The 20,201-nt window shown below is 46.2% G+C and overlaps 1 protein-coding gene and 1 non-coding gene across 2 annotated transcripts in view; both read right to left on the reverse strand.

Annotated features, from left to right (window-relative positions):
* Nucleotides 1-20,201, reverse strand: part of LOC146172407 (zinc finger CCHC domain-containing protein 24-like) — a 224,113-nt gene that overhangs the window by 111,357 nt on the left and 92,555 nt on the right. The window lies entirely within an intron of this gene.
* Nucleotides 13,539-13,611, reverse strand: TRNAR-UCG (transfer RNA arginine (anticodon UCG)). The gene has a single exon. It is a non-coding gene; the product is annotated as a tRNA-Arg (tRNA).

The following is a 20,201-nucleotide window of genomic DNA, read 5'->3' on the forward strand; positions in this document are numbered from 1 at the left end:
CCCATAATTTCCTTTTCCACTAATTTCAACACACGTGCGAAAGGTTATGGCGCCTAAGGCAGTGGGCCTCTCGTACTCAGAACTTTGGCTACGTCAGAGTCAACTTTAGTTTGCCACAGTAGCAGCAAGGTTCTACGAGTCAATGCAATTATAAAAAAGAGGCGCTCAACTCACCGCCAGATGAATATACGCTTTCTTCGGCTTTGGCCAGTGTATAATATTACGACCGTTCTAATTCAGTTCTCTCAAAGCTTATAGCCTGTCACGCCGACAGGCAGGTCCCAGCGAGAAAGGGCCGCGCTCAGTGTCAGATCAGCTATTAACGAAGAGTAAAAAAAGAAGCCACTATGCATAGAATTGTAACTTTACCCGGCAAGATGCCCCCCCCCCCCCCCCTTCTCCTAACAAAAAAAGAAAATTAATTCTGCACTGATAAAAATGTTCGCTTTTATTCTCGCTGTGAAACTTCTCATAGCTGACGTTGATAGAAGCACAGAGACAGGACAAAAAGACAACGCCGTTACCAAGACGATCGTGAACCAACAAGTCCAACTCACCGTACCTTCGATCCTCATATTCTTACAGCGATTACGCAGTTTAATCTAACATGGTGGAATGATTTTCTCTGTGGTTTCATTATATATTTTCTATTTCATTTCGCAAGACGTCAGCGTCACAAATCAAGCCGCCAGTCAAAGAAATCCCAAGGTAGGGGATCCCCTAGTGAGGAACTATCACTAAATTTACTATCGATGGTGTGAATAGCTTTTTATATAATCGATAATGTATAAAGGCTATCGACACTACTAGCAATGCAATTACAATTGCTGTCGATAATCTTGCAATCGTTCATTTCCGAAATAACTAAACCGTTGCGGATAACTGGCTATTGATAACGCTCTATAAAGGTTGTCTTAAAAAAAAACTGAGGCGAATTTTATGTTTTCTGCTTTCCTATACGGTTCATTGTATCATTTGCAAGAGGAAGGAGTAATAGTTACTCATTTTATAATCACACTATATAACGGCTTGTTGAGATAACATTTGTGTTGTATGCTGATAATCAAGTTTCTCCCTTTCACGCCATTGTGTTGGACCTTCTCAAGCCATACTCTAAAAAGCGTGAAGCTAAAATGTTAGGTATGTACATGTCGTGTGACGTCACGTGGATGCCTTCGTTTCCTTTAGACAAGACACGCCTGGTCGTGTCACAATGCTCTCTTATATTCCATGGTGTTTTCTTACGCCACACATGTCCGTTAACGGGGTTCAACGTCCCACAGCGACTCAGGCTATGAGAGACGCCGTAATGGACGGTCCCGGAAGTTTCGATCCCCTAGGGTTCTTTAACGTGCACTGACATCGCACAGTGCACGGGCGCCTTGCTTTTCGCCTCCATAAAAAAGCAGCCTCCACGGCCGAGATTCGATCCCGCATCCTGTTATGATCGGGGGTAACAGCCAAGGCTCCAGCTGCCGACGACAGGAACCAAGCCAGTCCGGCGAACAGCAGCCATCGCCCCCACGTGCTTTGGCAACACCGCCACTATACGTGCTCCGGCAGCATGGTCACCACCTGCTCCGGCAACATCGTCGCCACGTGCTGCGTAGGTCAATCACCTCGCCGGGTCGGAAGGCCCGGGAAACGACCCATTTATGTATAATTACCTGCCTGACGCTCGCAAGGGTGGTCACGATTTGTTGGCGAGAGCAAAAGCACGCAGCTTTTCGCCGAACTGGAGTGCCGCGAAATTCCGACAATTAAGTGCCGTGGAAACCCTTATCAGGGGTTGACTTCTCGGAATCCCGGATTTTCTCAACTTGGTGCTGCAATTCCACCGTCAGCTCAAGATCGCCCTCGCCACCAAGGAAGTTCACCCTCACCACATGAAGTTGTGCGAGCAGGTTCAAGTACCACCGTTGGCAGTGGGCGGCACCTCGAATGCTCGCCAATGTCTCCCCGATTGGACTGTCCGAAATAAACTATTATGTTCCCAGTTCCCTAGCTGGGGACAACATACAGTAATTAAGCTGCGGAATTGTATCCAGCAGAAGATCCGTCTTCCTATCAAGACTTGTATACATTCGTTACTATGTAGAAAATGTATATAAACGCTCCTTTTCGCCACTCCTCCCTGGATGTATTTGGCTGCGATGTCTCGTCACCTCCTGACCCCGCTGCGATGAAGCTGTACCCCTGAACCCGACTTCACCAACTGGTTGGCTGCGGTGGAATCGTCCACGTTTGATCCTGGCATCGGAAATGGAGAGCTGGGGAAACTTCTTTTGGGAATCTGCCACGGTTGATAAATCAGGGATTTTATCAAAACCAGTAGATTTCATTTTGTGCTTTTGAAGCAGCAGTTTTACGGAAGTCCACGTTCAAAAGTAGCCATGGACCTGAGCAAGTTAAAGAAACAAGAATTGGTTTTGCTTTACGAAGAGCTGGGAATTGAGGTGGGGGAAGGCCGCAGAAAGCCGCGGCTTGTTGAGGCTATTCAGGAGTGTGGGACGGACGACAATGAAATTTCAGAGACGAGAAGTCCAAGGAGGCTAAAGAGGAGGCCATCAGAGTTGAGAAAGCAGAGGAGAGGAAACTTACACTCAGGCAGTTGGATTTTCAAATCGCCGAGGCAACGCGCGCCGGAAAGAATTCTAGCAGCGACCAGGTCATTTCGACGAGCCCAACAATAAAGATGAAAGATCTCCTACAGCCCTACCGACAAACGAGGACACTGGACTGTTCCTTGTAAATTTTGAGAGGATTTCCGAGAAGGAGAGAATTCAGAGGGACATCTGAACCGAGAAAATAATAAACTTACTTCCCTGTGAAGCGGCTGAAGCCATTGCCATATTGTCGAAAGAGGACGTTGAAAGGTACGATAAAGTTAAAGTAGCTCTCTTTAAAAAATACCGGCTATCAGCTGATGCTTTCCGGCGCGGCATTCGAGAGGCAGCACAGAAGCAAGGCGAGACGTCTCAGGACTTTTCGTGTAAACTGAAAGCAGATCTGGTAGAATGGCTGAAAGGTGAGGAGGCCTATGACAGTCTCGATAGGGTTATTGAGGTAATCTGCCTTGAACAGTTTTACGGTAGCCTGGGGGATGAAATGCGCCGGTGGGTGCAGGACAGGCCCGGCTAAAAGACCTTAGAATGCGCGGCAGAATTAGCCGACGAGTTCGTGGCGTGTCGGGAATCGCAGAAAGCACGTCCAGCTGGGATAGGAAACTCATCGTTTACTATCCCAGCTGCACTGCAAAAAGGTGCAGTAAGCAGCTCGAAAGGAAAGCAGAGGTTTTTGAATCTAAGAAGTCGGTCGTCTGCGTCGGCTTTAGCCCAGCAGCCTGGGCACGTAGCAGCCAGCTGCCGTAATCCAAAAGTGGTCTTCTCGTTGCTGGATTGGATAACAAGAACAATTTGCGATTGTTGCAACCGTATCTTAGGGAGCTAACCGTAAATGGCCAACCATGCAATGTTCTCCATGACTCCGCTGCTCCGATGTACGTCATCCATTCTGAATACGTTAGAACTGGAGAATTCGTGGGTGAATGTGCCTAGATACGACAGGTGGTTGAGGTGAACAGCGTATGCTTGCCTATTGCTCGGGTCGTGGTCTAGGGACCGTTCGGGGTGATTCACACCGAGACAGCCGTCTCGCAAAACCTGCCCAAACAGTAGGCCTACAACGGCGACGACGACGCGAAACGCAGGAACGGGCGCCAAAGAGCTGCACTCTAAAAACACTAACCAAAACCCAGAGGTTGGGGATTTCTCAGCAGCTGTCGTTTCGCAGTGCTATGGATCAGGCGGAGGAGGCCCTAGCATCGGGCTTAGGAGGCTCACCGTCGGCATGTACAAATTCGAGCTGCTCATCGGTGACGCTGCAAGACCGACTTGCGGCAGGCGACGAGAGCGGCGCCAGTGGCAACGCGTAAAGGACAGTCCTTTAATTTCTAAACAAAGTCCCTGCTAGGACGGCTGGCAGGAGCGAAAGCGTCAGCGTGACGTAGCTTCCGCTTCCGCCCAGCCGACGGCTCACGCCAACTGTTTAACAATGATATTAGTTATGGTACAATCGACTTTTTATATCCCTGAAGTACCCACATCGACAATAACTGCCTTCACTCATCGCATGAATCGGCTCACGACCGGATGCAGTGCGCAGCCAATGCATGAGGTTTGGCTGCTAATGCGCCAGTGGTGCGGTCGCTTCTCGCGAACGCTTCAAATACACCACTACAACACCGAACAGAGACCAATGCCGATGGAGTAAACGGTTTCTTAATAAAAAATTATGTACAGGTTCAACTATCCTTGAACCAAGTTTCACGAGCGTTAGCCATCGGCCGCAGCCGCAGTAGCTGCTACCGCATCTATCTTGGTTCGGTTCCGCGCTTGGTAAGCTTCTCGGCAAAGTAGTATGTGGTTCTTTATTATTATATATCAGAAAGGAGGGAAAGATGTTTGCCAGCCACGGTATCTTCTATCTGATATCTGAAGCACCTTAACTAGGGCGGCGCCAATGAAGTGATAGTGAGGAAGCAGTAGAGGAAGTCAAAGACGTGAGCGACAGGGAGAAAGGACAGGGTAGGTAAAGAAAATAGAGAGAGATATATACACTAAGGCACAATATCCAGCAGATTGCTTGATGCCCGCCTGCAAATGTATGAGTATGAGTATGGCGTATTTTCGTAGGTTAAATGACGGAGCGGTGCAGATGGAACTATATGAAGACGACGATGTTCAATGCACAGTTCGAGAGGATTTTGCAGTTGGAACTTGATGAAGACAGCAATGTTTACTGCACTTTATTAGACGGCTGCGGCGACAGCATAGTACTCTCATGCGTGGGCACAACGAAGGCGGCGATGTTTGCTGCGCAGCGCGAGATGCAACATGCGGCTCACAAGCACGTGGCGCCATCTGTGGAACGCCTGAGGTACTAGATGCAGGAATAACGCGCGGAAGTCACGAACGAATGCCGTAGATCGAACACTCTAAAATTAATAACGTCTCCGTGGACACAACGGCCTCTTGTACATTAAGGGTGAAACTATTTTGCAATATATTGGCTGCGTATACGCAGCCAGTGTTAACGCGGCTGATGCTTGATCGTTGGAGAAATATTAAAGCACAGTTCTTTGAACATCCTGGGATAGTTTTTACACACTGTAGAAACGAAAACACCTACCCCCTTTATCAAATCCATATGGTCACAATCTCTGCAAGAACCAAAGCAATATCTGCCAGAAGTCAAATCTTGAGAGGGCGATCGCAGGAACGTTAGCTCAAGTCTTCTAACAAGACGCAATTAGGGGGCTTAGATTTCGACGTATCATTCCACGCATAAACGAGGCCTTCAAAACAGGTCTGGCAATGCAAAGACAAGCAAGGAGGTTCTGAGCAACAGTGTCCGGTGAGGTGAAACCACAAACAGAAATGGGAGAGCAGAAGACGTGGAACGCGTGTGAGGCCTAGGAAGCGTGTGAAGTGTTCAGAGGCGTTCAGTCCACGTGAGTATACCCCGAAGGTGCGTACGGTAAGCTTCGCCCAGACTACGAGAGACACCATAATGAATGACTTCTGACTATTTCGACCACCTGAGGTTCTTAGGCAGAGTATTTGACATCGCACAGCAAGTGGGTGCGCTTAAATCTATCTTCCATTGCCTGCGACTGCCCTACGGAGGATTGAATCACTCGACATTCAGCCATACTCCATAGTTACTGGACCAAAGTGGCGAGTGCAAACATGGAAGTGGGAATTTCCGACTTCGACTGTGCAGCGAATATTTTTCGCAAATGACTTTGATTACGCTTTGATTATGCCATGCTAAGAGAAGGCTCTTAGCACGGCACCGTTGCTCTGAACGACAGACACCGCCTCAAATGAGACGTGAGAAATGCGACTGGCGTTGCACTCTGGCGTTGAAAAGCCTCTTTTCATTTGAATAAAAGAAAATGTATTGCAAGACGCACACCGGGTCGTGGCACTCAGCAGGACTGCGTTCACAAAACAGGCTTCAATTAAAAAAAAAAAAAAAAAGAAACTGAGTAGACCGGCTCATTTGTTCTAAACGCGCCTTCCAATATTAATTGGTCAGCCAAGGACTTGGCCAGAAAGACTCGCCGCAAATAAACCCAAACATGAAAACTCCGGCCGGTTCTTTCAAACTTACTTCACATCGCGCTTCCTGCTTGCGGCGCCTGAGCCAGCTTTAGCGGTTGAAGACACCATGTGAAAGGCAAAAAAAAAAAAAAAAAAAACGCGCCTTCTTATTGATTACTATTAACTTTTTAAGCAAAAGCTTCACCAGCCAAGCTGACAAAACGGCCCGCCGGAGGCGTGCAAATGTGCACCGTCAGCAATCCGAAAAGAAAGGGCGCATGTGGAACGGTAGAGATGCGGTCCTTTAACCATGCGTGCCAGGGCGTGTGGAGTCTCCGGTGTCCGACGAGCGAGCTAGGCATAGCTCGGAGGAGTCAAATGACAGGCCATGGTACTTCATCTGCACAAAGTGGCGCATCCCCTGCAACCGCAATTCTGGGTTGATATGTGTGATGTTTTGAAACAACATGTGGGCTCATAGAGATTGCAGCCAATGAGTGCTTGCATAAACACGGGAGGTGGAGGCCGTAGCTGCACTGTTCGCCTAGACAGCCCGCACCGCGCATAAAGAAAGCGTGGGAAAATACAGGCACTTTGAGCTCAGGCTTGGAATTCTGCATATGAGCTTTTGTTAGGTGGCTCTATAAATGGGGCTACGATTGTCATGCATAATGTACCCATTGGAGGACACATGTTTCCTTTCATGTATACAGGTCATAGCCAAGAAAAAAAAAACGACAAAAAACTGGCTGAGATTAGATAAGAGTTGTACTTTGCGCATATATTTTTTCTACTTGGACAGAGCCACTGCTTGCCGGTGAATTATTTTTTGCATCTTAAGAACATTCGATGGCCTCAAACAAGCCTACTCCCCATAAAAACCTGGCATATTAAAAAACATCAAAGGCTAGTGTCAGCTGCGAAACATGGTAGGAACCTTGACATGTCCTCAGCTGAAGACTCCATGCGACTAGGGATACGCTCCCAGAAAATGAAAAAAAAATTATAGCTAGATAAATATGTGTCCTCATATGAGGCCCGTATACATGAGAGGGTTAAGAGCGAATCAGAACTGCATGATGTAGAAAAATATAAAGCAGCACTGCAGCAGTGATTAGCGCTGGCAGAAAGATTCTGGCTTGGGGAAAGCCCCAATAAACGAGCGTTGGGCGATGAAACAGGATATGCAGCCAAGGATACCTAACAAATATCACATCAAAATGAAGTTACTTCTAAGAGCGCTGCGATTACAAGATCATTCGTCGAGAGCTATTGCCATCTTTTTGGTGGTACAAAACTAGTGCAAACAGTGTTTCAACAACTGTTCCTTGCTGGCATACCGAAGTTATATGATGGACCGAAATCCAGCCTAGAAGGTCCTGTAAGCACGGAAGAAATTGTGAGGGCGATAGAGAAATTAGCTCTAAGCAAGTCACCCAGTCCCTAGGGCTTAGGACCAAGCTTTTACAAGTGTGTCCACGCAAAAGCATATGAGGAAAATAGATTGCCCCCATCGTTCCGAACATGTGCCATGGTACTAATACCTAAAACAAGAGAGACAGAAAAGCTAACATCGGTTGAGTCGTACAGGCCAATTACCTTAGCAAACACTGATTATAAAATTTTAATGCACATTTTGGCAAAGAGAGTTCAAAAGGTAATTAAAAGCCTTGTGGAGCCTCAATAAACATGCGATATCAAAGGTCGCACGATCACAACTAATACTCACAGTGCGAGGAGTGTTTCAGAATGCTGTGACGCGTTTGCAGGCTGAGTTGCTATGCTGCAGCTCGACCTGGCGAAGATCTTTGATAAGGTCTCGCATGAAATGATATTTGAGGTACTAGAGCACATCCATATCGGTAACGTGATTAATCAAGGTGCGAATATGGCTTATGGAGACTGTATAACGTGCATTGTAATCAACAGGACACTTAGTAGACTGATTGCTGTCTAATCATCAGTGAGGTAAGGCTGCCTACTCTCCCCACTGTTGCTTGCCTTGTACCTTGAGCACTTTTGTATTGCTCTGAAGCGCCCTGAAAGAATTCATGGCTTCAAAATATAGTTATCAGAAATTAAAGTGTTACAGCTTACGCGGATGATATCGCTGTATTTTGCAAGGACAGAACTAGCGTCCTTGAGGCGGTTCAAATAGCCGAAAAAGTTTGCAAACTGGCGGGCTTTCAGATTAATTGGGAAAATAGGGTTGGCATCTGGAACTGCAACTGGGACTTGACTCCCGCCTATTTTACAAATATGCATTGGATGGCGGCACTAGCTAAATATTTGGGAGTCCCACTACAGGGGGGGGGGGTTAGTACAAGGAAAATAACGAATACTGGGAAGTAAAAATTGGTAGTTTGAACAAAAAGACTGCATCATGGCAGAGTCGCTTTTTCTCGAAATTTGTTTATCTCAAAGATTTAGTTGGTATTGCAAATAGTTTTTATGTCACGAGATAATGTGCAAAAATGCACAAAGCTATTGCGGTTTTTATTTCGTGTTCTAGCTGGGAGAGAGTTAGTCACTCAATTCTTTATTACATTTCAATCCCTCCCAATCAAAGCGCTCACAGGAAACTCGTCGCCGGCATTTTTCTTGGCAAAGTCCTATAAAGCGAATTTACCCTTTGGGACGGTTGTGAGCGAGAATGGCACTTGGCAAAACCAGGTCACTTTGTTTCTTCAGAAACATTTACATAGTTTAGATGTGTTTGACCCGTTTGCTGCTAAAAATTCACAAGATGTAACTGGCTATTTGGTGCAAAACTAAAGTGTTGGGTTTATGTTTTCTGTCGGTGTCTAGGACCTCTTTTACTCTGTATCTCATGCTGAACTGCTTACGTCTGTTAGATCATGTGCAGACCAGTACGGCGAGGAATCATTTCAAAACGCAACAGGGGTGACTGTAGAACATTTTATGACCCTACTTGAATTTTATCTCAATAGCACGTTCATAAAATTTGATAATAATTTCAACGTCGCATTATTTGTATATTATCGTGTGTTGCCCCTGTCCTGTGGAACATTATTGTGCCTTATATTGACCGTACCCTAACAAATGTCTTTGACGGCACCAAGGTTTTAAAAGTGTTTAGGTATGAAGACGAAGTTTTAATTATTTTAAAGGAACACGACAATCACGATTTGACGGATGAGATTTTAGATGCTTTTAGACTTCATGGTAGAGATCTAACCTTTACGCATGAGGTACCAAGCAGCAAAAGTCTCATTTTTTGGGCATAAAAATGCTTCTTTCGGAGAAGCATCTGTGTTGGCTATATCAGCCCCGAGCTCCGAAGGACCTTATGCCGTATAGCTCAACACGCTCGATTACAGTCAAAAGAGGTGTTCCGGCAATGTGCCCTGAGTCTGTGCTCATGAGGTCGTGCCCGCTAAGAATTGATGAGAGTTTCTTGGTACAACTGTAACATTGGGCAATGCGGTCTACCCCTACACGATCCTGGTGGCGGTAAATGAAACCCTCCTGCAAAAAATAAAAGAAAAAGCACGCAAAATGGCCCCAAAGGAAGGTACGAAGCCAGCAATGGTACCCTACATGAATAATGTGGCACACAACTTGAAGAGAGTAGCCATCAGGTATAGAGTGCGTATGGTGCTTTCAGCACCTGTGAAGTTGGGCACACACTTGTTAGATATAAGGTGCGGGTGCCGAGCTTGACGATTCTTTGTCCAAGACAACGCCCGTTCCACCCAGGAGAGAAGTGCTGACGAGATAAGGCTGTACAGAGTTGAATTAGGAAGACTGGGTTTATTTACATCTTAGATGTATGAGGAAGGAACCAGAACGAGAACAAGAATCAGAACCGAGAACAAGAGCCGAGAGCCCTGATGCTGGAACACACTCAGAGAACACACTTCCCTAGGCACCCAAGGTGAAGGGCGGGCCCGTAGTCGAGGAAGTGTCTTGATCACTGCACTATCACGCACTTGCACCCACTCTCACTCCTAGTGACACGCCCTCCCAAAAGGGTTCAGGCTTGGTGGCGAAGAGAAAACCGTTCTGGCGGTGTAGATGGCGGTATAAGAATCGATCAGTGTCTGCCGGCGGCTCATGCTCTGCGCGTACACCTTCGTCAAAAGGGCCGATGCGCGCCATCGGCAAGATTAGAGAGAAAATTAGACGGAAACAACCCTTGTGTCCCGCTCAGCTACTAAAAGGGAAGGCCCGCGCCTCCGCCTAGAGGGTACCGTCCCGTGTGGAGCCACATTAGCCTTGTTGTTTCCGATGGTCCGCTCGTTGACCGCTGTCAATGACCGGCCGAACAACACCGCGTTCCTTTCCTGCTCTTTCGTGATGGCTGCTTCAAGTCGCATCTCGCCGCCTCTGTTCTTGACAAAAGCAGTTGTTGGCCGAGTTGGAGTTTTCGACACTCCGAGTTGGACACCACACATCAATGTGTGGTGTCCCTCCTTCATCTCTGTCCTGTCGTTTGTGCTGTAGTTATGGATTTCTGTTCTCGACCGCTCCACCTCTTTCAGCCGGGATAACTCCGAGTTCTTGCCTCGGTGGTTCAAAGCAGCAGCTCCCGTGCCCGACTCGTTGTCGCCATTCTTCACACTCCGCTCTCCCACAGCAAAGGAGGGAACCAAGCCGAGCAAATGCGTCAAAAAACATGGCAAACCAAATGTTATATGTGCGAAATGGTTTGTTTATGAAATTCCACTCACGTGTGGAAAGACCTACATCCGCCAAACAGGATGCTGCGTTAATGATCGTACAGGGGAGCAAGAACATACAGGAGAATATGGGAGTATAACACGAATTTTACCGAACATTGCCGAAAATCAAATGCTGGCCGCGACTGAATGAGATCAAGATTATTTGCCTGGGCAGCAACACTGTGGCGCGTGAAATAATGGAATCGTATTTGATAAAGACCGCACACAATTGCGTCATCGAAACGTATATCGACTTCTACAAAAGCGAATCTGCCTTGTCGAAATCTGTCTTCGAGGGTATAATAGTGTGCGACTTTTACGAGGCGTGTTGTGAGTGCATCCACCGCGCATGCTCTTACATCTCCCATATTTAGAAGTATCAACTTCTTAATAAACTAGTTGTTAGTATGCGCCCGTCCTGTCGTTTCCCTTCGTTTCATCTTTTCTGCGCATAGCATTTCATGGCATTAGAACATTCAAGCCAGCTAGCCGACAACCCTTGCCGAAGAACACAAACGGGATGCGTTGCCAAAAGCGCTTCCTTCGTCTCGGGACTGTGGCAGTGAGATGCGTACTGGATTGCTGCGGCGCTCTACACATGAGCGTTGCAATGCTTCACCTAGATTTGGAGAAAGCTTTCGATCGAGTGCCACACGAAATTTTCTTTGCCATGTTGCGACACGTAAATGATAGAACAGTTATCACAGAGTGCGTCACAATGGCGTACAGCGGTTGCACGATGCGGCTAATGATCAATAAGTCGATGGGAGCGAGCATCGATGCCCGGCGATCTGTGCTCCAAGGTTGCCCCCTCTTGCCTTTACTCTTTGATTTATACATAAAACCCCTTTGCCTGTGTATAATTGGGACTGGTTATGTCAAAGGATTTAAACTACAGCAGGCAGAGGTGAGACTCCTTCCTTATTCCGACGATGTTGCTGTTTTCTGTGCTGATTATGAGAGTATTTTAAAAACTGTCGGCATTGTAAAGCGGTTCTGTGCAGCCAGCGGCAGTGCTGTCAATTGGGCCAAGTGCGTAGGGCTCTGGCATAGTCCTTGACCAGAGGCCCCTGATACTTTTGTCAACATGCAATGGCTACCCCCGCAAAGTACCTTGCCGCTCCTTTACAATTTTACAGAGACAGTGCGCCCTACTTGCAGAATCAAGTAACGGAAATGCATGAAAGGACAGAGATGGTGAAAGGTTGCGGCTGGTTTCCGTTTTCTCGATGCAATGTGCAATGTGTTTTTTCTTAGTAAATTGTGGCAATGTGCTAAGCGTTCTGCACTGCACGAGAGCGAATGTGAAAAAGTTACTCCGCATGTCTGCTGTATTTGTGTGGGGGTCGGTATGGGAGGGGCAAGTCGTACAAACCTCTTCCGTAATGTTGGTAATGGAGGCCTTGGATTATCGCATTTATACCTGAGGCAGGTTGTCAATCGTTTCTGTTTTTTTTTTTTTCGAGATGTAAATAACCCTTTTCTATGCACTATTCTACAGATCATGCTTAACCAAATATTTGCCCGAATATGTTGCGTCTACCAAATATTTAAAAGCAGGTGTTGCTGGTTTTCTCAAGGAGGTCGTGGCGGCCTATCATTTTTTAACAGCGCAAAAGGCTATATAAGGACCTTGCAAAATATGTTTCCTCTGTGTCTCTTTATCGCACCGGATACAATGCTAATCCCGGAAGAGATGTATTAAAACGCGTGAAGAGAATGCCTGTAGCTCCAGGTGCAAAGTCATTTTTCCTCAGGCTGTAGACTGGAACCTTAGAGAATAAAACTCGGATGGAGGAAAAGGAACTTTTCGTTCCCTGGGGTGTCCATTGCTTTTTTTATGCAAGAAGCCCGAAACCGTCGAGCACGTCTTCTTGGAGTGTTTGGTAGGAGTGTTCTTGTGTGACATACTGCAAAGAACAATGAAAAAAGACCTGCCACTAGATCCCCGAGGAATCCGTTTTCTACCCGTAGAAAGTGATGAAGGCGCCTCTTTCGACGCGGTGATGCTGATGGGATTGCACTGCATATGGAAGGATTCCATATCTGCACGACACGACGACGTTGACGCCCGGCCGCCACACATCTACTTCGGCGAGTAAATTGCGAGGTTCGTGGATACCCACAAGAATATGTACCCAGCACTCGAATGGACATCGATAATTGAGCAACTTGTGCACATGAAGTGGTTTGAGCCCCTTTACGTCAGCCAAGGTTTGGCTGATAGTTTTAACCCATGCCAACGCTAAGTGCATTGTTCGCCAGTGGCGTTTTTCTTGTGTTGTGTTGTGATGTATGAGTCTAAGCTGGCAATAAAACCAAAAAAAGGCGCAACGGATAACGCTCCTGACTGCTGGTCAGAAGATTCCAGGTTTGAATCCTGGTATGCTCACTTGCTCACTTCTTTTTACCTATCTCCGAGGTGCTACAAAATAAACGCTTGGGTGCGTTACCAAAAGCACTACCTCCGTCTCGGCCCTGTGGCGCGATGAACAGCACGTCTGACTACGGATCAGAAAATTCCGGGTTCGGGTGCAGACAGGCTCGCTTTTCGTTTTTGCCTACTAATGAGATGCAATAAATTAAACGAAAACCACTTCTTTCGTCTTGTATTTGTGGCGTCCGTACCGAGCTGTAGCCGGAAGTGTAATCCTGTAGCGCCACACGTCCGACGCGAAGGAAGCGGATTTGGTAACGCACCCAAGCGTTCAGTTTATAAGACCACAGGCATAGGCAAGAAAAAAAGCGAGCCTGCCAGGATTCGAACCTGGAATCTTCTGATCCGAAGTCAGACGCGTTATCCGTTGCGCCACAGGCCCGAGACAAAGGACGCCTTTTTTTAACGCATCCAAAGGTTCTTCAGCAAGAGTTGGTTACTTGGCCTGAACCTTATAATGGCATGAATGCCTATGCGCAAAAAAAAAAAAAAAGACGAAACGAAGAGAGCAGATACGACAACACGAGCCTAAACTAGCCACTTTATTGAGATGTTGACACCTCTAAACACAGGACATTTAAGATATCATGCGGGCGGATACACTGACGACATGCCTGGTTAAAAAAAAAAACGGTATTTAAAACAAAATGCCCTGCAGGTAGACCTGGCAAAACAACCTGGTATGCACTTTCCTTTTCAGTACCCCTGAATTAGTAAACAAAATTTCGCCGAACCTTGCAGACAACCTAAAAGGAAGAAGACGAGACACAGGCGCTTGTCTCGTTTTCTTCCTTTTATGTGGTCTGCATAGTTCGTTCAAATTTTTTCGCCAAATCAAGGGTACTCAAAAGGAAAGCGCATACCGGGTTGTTTTTCTAGGTCTGCCTGCAGGGCGTTTCGTTTTAAATAGCGTAATAGCGTTTTTTTTTTTTTCGCATGTGGATATCACGACCCACCTGTACCGCGCAAATTTCAGCGACACATTGGCTCAACATTCGCTGCTCCTGAACGTTATCGCCCTGGGGGCTTATCGCATGAGCCATGTCTGGGCTATCACCTTGAAGGATGCCGAAGCAGGAAAAAAGCAGGAAAACGCTAGCATTACGCGGCACGTAGCGAAGAACGACGCGTCTTCCCTGACGCGCCCTCCCTGACTTTATGTATTAATACGAGCGCAACACGACAAAAGACACTACTAAGGAACAAGGACACACAAACGCTGACCACCAACAAGCCCGCACTGTTACCTTACTGGAACTTTTAACTAAGCAAAAGGCGACTGGTCCTAATGTAGATAGGACAACGGAGCAAGTCGTACATCTTCCTTCACAAGACGTCTAGGATACATCGAAGGAAGTGACAAAAGCTGCCGTCAACACTTCTGACGTCAAGGAACCTCTCAGTACTGAGTGCCTCAGTACCGACTCAATGAATATCAGCCAGAAAGCTTCGGCGCTAAAACGTTCTCATCAGGAGAGCGTCGGGCAGAACTAGCTGCCCGGCGAGGATAGTGGTCAGCCGCCGCCGAAAAACGCCTGAGATCCGACGTTCAACGCTGAAGTCAAAACCGAACTTTTGCCTGACACACGGCTGGCGGAAAAGCCGCCTCCATAATATCTGCGCCAACCTTAATAGTCTGTGAGTCGGCTGTCAACCGACTAGCGTCGGGAGGTTCCTGCCACCGTGCTGTGTTTGTGTTCACGAAATGGAATACAATGCTTGGACATGTCTTCAAATGCATCCCGTCGCTACGCTGCGAGGACAAATGTATTAATTGAAGAATACTGCACGAGCATATAGGTAGGAACACTAGACGGGTGCTGGCACCTTTTTTGTTTTTGTTTTTTATACCATGACTCTTAAGCTGAGCTCACTACTTAGCGTAGCTACTTTGAATGCACAGGGCTGGGAGCAAGGAAGCGACAATGCCTGCTTAATGGCCTATTTCTGGAGAAGGGTATAAACAGCAAAAGCGTCGAAAATAGAAACACAACAGCAAAAGCGTCGAAAATAGAAAAACAAGAGTATATCAACCCTGTCTTTCAAAACAATTTTGATGTGTGTGATTGCCATTCCATTGAGGCATCGGGCGGATGCCTACTATTTATTCTTAACACGCTAGGAGTAAGCGCAAGGCAGTCTTTGCCGGTTCAAGTGGTCATATTTCGATTCCAGATTTCACATTTTCCCGTTTAAATTGGCGTGCTGTGTTTGTATGCTCCTAATTTAGAATGCGAGTGTCAAATTTTTTAGGGGCTTGCCAATTGTTGAAATACAATAAAATGTTGCTCGTTCTTGGAGAGAACTGTGTATGCGCGGCTGCTGACAGAGTCAGGTGTAGACAACGTAGAGACAATAGCTCCGAAGTGTTGAATGTATCGGTTCGTGAATATGGCCTTGAGGATGTTGGTAGCGTGTTCTCCACTGGAGACCAGCCAGAATTCACGCATTTATAACGTGATAGTCATGGTAGACAGGACAGGATGTATGTTACTTTCGATCTTGTGCCCCTATGCTATGGGCATGATGTCAAGCCTATGCCTTTCAACGATCACTGCTTTGTGAGTGCGGTTTTTGAAATGAAAAAGAAAAAGTCACGCTTTCAATAGCATTTATTTAAATTAAATGTAAAACTTATGGCTGATGAAAAGTTTCGTACGGAAGTTACGGCCAAATTTCGACAACGGCTAGCTGCGCAGCCAAAGGATGTCGCAGCTGAATGGGAGGTTTTCAAAGAGTGGGTTAAGATAAAAGCAATAGAAAGGAGTAGCATGATCCGTTATAAAGAGTGACAACAAGAGAAAGAACTGGGTGGACAGCTTGCGTTTTCTTAAGCACGAAAATAGTGCGCCGGAAAATTTGACCAAAGAAATATGTGATCTGAAAAGTTAGTTTGAAAGAATCGATACTGAAAGATACAGAGCAGCCGTTATACGTGCCAGGTCTGAAAAATTGTGGGCCGGCGAAACGCCGACAAAGCGAGCACTATTAGACGAAAATAGATACGCTTGCCGGAAAGAAGTCGAGCATAAGGTATGCCGGCTACATCATAGATGATGCTAGACAAATTCAGCGCGCTGTATCAACTCACTTTCAAGACCTACTTAGCAATAGTAGACGGCTATAGACAAGAGCTTTTAAGACTAGTATGCCTACACTCGATGGCGAAATCACAAAGCGCTTGGAATTGCCTTGCATGAGATATAAAATGCAAATGATGACCTGCCACGTTGGAAAGCCCCTGAACCGGACGGATTGGGTGCATTCTTTAAAATGTTTAAATATTTTGTGACTAAGTTTTTGCTGCATGCTATTACCGAAGCTTGCAAACGAAACGAAGTGCCAGTGCCTTTCTCTACCTCCCACATGGTTTTGATTCCCAATACCGATTGATAATCCTGAGAAATGTCTGTTGGTGGGATCATATTGACCGATTAGTCTCGCCAACGTCGGCTACGAAGTAGATATGAAGGTTTTAGCAAAACGAGTGCAGACAGTAATCACCCATTTGTTTGGGCCACATCACACATCTGGCACCAAAGGTCGATCCCCTGCCCCAAATACATATGCCCCACGATCAATACTACAACGTGTTGACGCACTTGGCAGTCAGGTGGCAATTATTCAGATAGACTTAGCGAAATCCTTTCACAGGGTTTCTCATAAAATTCTTTTTTTCTTTGCTGGAACATGCTAATCGTGACCGCATGATAGCGAAGGGCGTAATACTGGCTCACGTGAACTGCACGGCCCGTATTATAGTTAACGGTGATCTCACTGACAGTCTCGTACTACGTTCACAGGTTCGGCAAGGCTGCCCATTTTCACCCCTGCTCTTCGCACATTATTTTGAGCCACTTTGCTTGGCCATTATCAACGATGGTCGCGATGGCACCAAACACGCTCCATTAGTCCGTCCGCCACCTTCGCCAGCTCCGCGAGTTTTGCAAGCTTCATACCCTCTGCCAGGCCTCGTAGCTGCGGATACATCTGGCGGATGACACGGATCACCTTTTCACTGTGGGTACATCGTCGCCGACCCACTCGTAAAAAGCAGATGTAGTACAAATGAACTCTTAGGTTTTCTTTAGGGTGCTGCGTCCTACTGTCGAGCTCTTTCTTTAAGTGGCGTTTCGCGTCAATTGAGGCAAACTTAGCGCAAAAAGCAGTAACCGACTCGTCCCACGTGGCAAATGTCTCATAAACCGCCACCACAACTTCACACTACCATTGAGTGCGGCTGGCGCCACCTGCTAGAGTCTTGTCCGAGGCGACACCGGTGATAAGACAAAATGTCTCCAGTTGTCCGCAAAACTCTTCCAGCGCCTAAGATGGTTAAATCCACTAAATTTAGGTAGCTGTGCGAGCAACCCGCGGCACTTAAACATTGATTGAAGGTACTGCAGCCATCGCAGTCACAGCCGCCACATTCGCGGATGGCACAGGTTACGTCATAACGCGTTCGCGCACATGAGCGGCAGCATTCGCTCGTTGTAGCATTGATCCATCCGTTTGGCCCACCAGAAGTTGTACCAGTTCCTCCGGAACGGCAATGGAATCCATGTTTGAGTCGAAAATCCTGGACTAGACCCCACCTTGTCACTCTTTAGCGATGACAAACTCAGACGACACTCAGCATGCGCGCTCCAACTCCACAATGTCTTTATTCCGTGTTTATTCCATGTATCATTTCCCGTTTAACCTCTCGAGGCCATCTCAGTCCTGCTCACATGATTTCGTCTGAACTAGAGAACGTGCGGCCTCGTGATGATCCATCATCCGTCGCCACACCGTTCTCCTAAAAAGGCTGCTGCTCCCTGGAAGGATCGTGGCTTCTGAAAACATGCGTGGTAATGTGACAGGCTTTTGGTGCAAGGTCGTTCTTTCGTGCAGAATGTTGAAAGTGCGCTTTCCCCTGAGTACATTTGCAATTTTCCTATGAAAAAATTATAGAAGGAGCTTAGGGCGTAATGCTTCCGGTGCGTATTTAGCTGTCACCAAACCGTGGAGCCCCGGGGGAAGATGTTCTAAAAATAATTAAGATATCAGTTAGACCAGCACCAAAGTCATTCTTTTTCAAATTGCATTCCAGCACTCTCCCGTTATAAACGTGGCTGCATGATCAAGAAATCTTCGTGCCATGGAGAACGAACTGTTTGTTGCGCAAAAGCCTGAGACAATTGAGCACGTGTTCTTATAGTGCTGAAATGCCATCTTCCTTTTGGACGTTCTTCAAAAGGCGAATAAAAAAAATTCCTTTACACCCCTATGAAATCCGGTTCCTGTCTGTGCAGAACTATGAGGTGTCTTGCTTTGTAACTATCTGCTCATCTCCACAGTCTGTGTAAAACGCGAATTCAGATGCGACATGCAGATATAAACATTCGATCAGCACGTAAAAATTTCCTTGACAATGCTGTGTACCTATGTGACACTTTCAGAGGGCAGCCAGAGCCGCCAGAGTGGGTTTTTCTACTTGATGACATGGTACAGTTTTTGTCAAAAATGTACGGCCCAAGGGTTTCGCTTCTAAGCCCTGTAACGCAGCGCCTGGTAGCAATACTGGAATATGAATGTAAGCAAGAGCAGAATGAGGACGAGCTTTGTCATCTATAAGATTTTGAACGTCAGTGTTGTGATACGAGCCCCGTTGCGGGGCTTAGAAGGAAAACCCCTGGTCCGTATACTTTTGACAAAGACTGTACATTTGGAAAGATTAACTCTGCAAGCGCCAGCTCAAGCGTACGCTCTTAATTTTGGTTCCACATAAACGCTTGCCGGTTCCACATGTTTCAGTTAAATCTCTTGTTCGAGATCATTTATCTGGAACAAGACGCCTCTTTCCCTCTTTTAACTGGAACGAGCTCGTATTAACTATAGAACATAACTGATTTAAATGGAAGAGCCGCTTTTCCAACCTTGGCGCGTTCCACTTACCCATAAAGTGTTCGAAAGAAGCTTTGTTGTGTACTAGATAAAGCTTAGCACTGTCGAAAAAGAAACAGTTGATTCCATTGGAAAATTTCTGGTTGGGATTTTTCCTCGGAGCAGTTTCCATCATTTGGAATTTGGACCAAACGCCAATTATTGCCCACTGGTCCAACTAAAGGAGCAAATACAATGGTAAATTTTCTATTTTTGATTCAATTGAATTCAATATATTTTCCAGAACTTCTGGGATTTGGAATCAGCTGTCATTTTTCAACTGGGTTGTTACTGCAGAGTACAAAGTATCGATACCGTTACAGGGCGCACTGCATACATTTATTGCTAGTATGAAAGTTTTTTTATTACTGGCTTGACATTTAGAGCAAATATTACTACTGTATTTTTTTAATTTGCGTAATATTTTGCACTCACAAGGGCTATAGCAAAGAAGACTAAATTAAAAATCTTGATTATGTTTTCTTTCATTTAATGTTGATTTTCACAAACTTGTAATTCCGTGCACTCATGTCGTGTGTATTGTTTATTGTTGTTGTTTATTTCGACCTCAAAAGCCCCATTGAAGGGGTATTACATGAGGGAGTGGGTTACAGGGCATAATATTGCTTCGAGTGATGCTTTGAACATTGATGGGTCTGTATTTTTATTACATAAATTTTCTTTTCATTTTTGCTCACTACTCGTAACCGAACAAGGAACATTGCTTTTCGAGAAACCATTTGAACACCTTATCTGCATGCTTTACTGCCATACTACTTCGTTTGTTTTGCTGCACTCCCGTGCACGCTTGCTTTCTCCCGCACGTACAAAAAAAAGGAAGCTCCCTGATTTCGAAGCTCCGTTAAAATGAGCTATGACGATCGTGACACCTAGTTATATAGTCCAGAAGGCAGCGGATAATCGATTTCTGTTAGAAGCGAGTCAATAGCACGCAAAGTTTGTGCCGCTACGACACCTTGCAGGCAGCCTAGTGTCTATAGGTAAGTGCTGATTGCTTGAAAGCGCTCCGCTTTGTTTGAAATAATG

The sequence above is a fragment of the Amblyomma maculatum genome, unplaced genomic scaffold (assembly GCF_055883805.1).
Source record: "Amblyomma maculatum isolate TAMU_Amacu unplaced genomic scaffold, ASM5588380v1 scaffold_13, whole genome shotgun sequence".
Lineage (NCBI taxonomy): Eukaryota > Metazoa > Arthropoda > Arachnida > Ixodida > Ixodidae > Amblyomma > Amblyomma maculatum.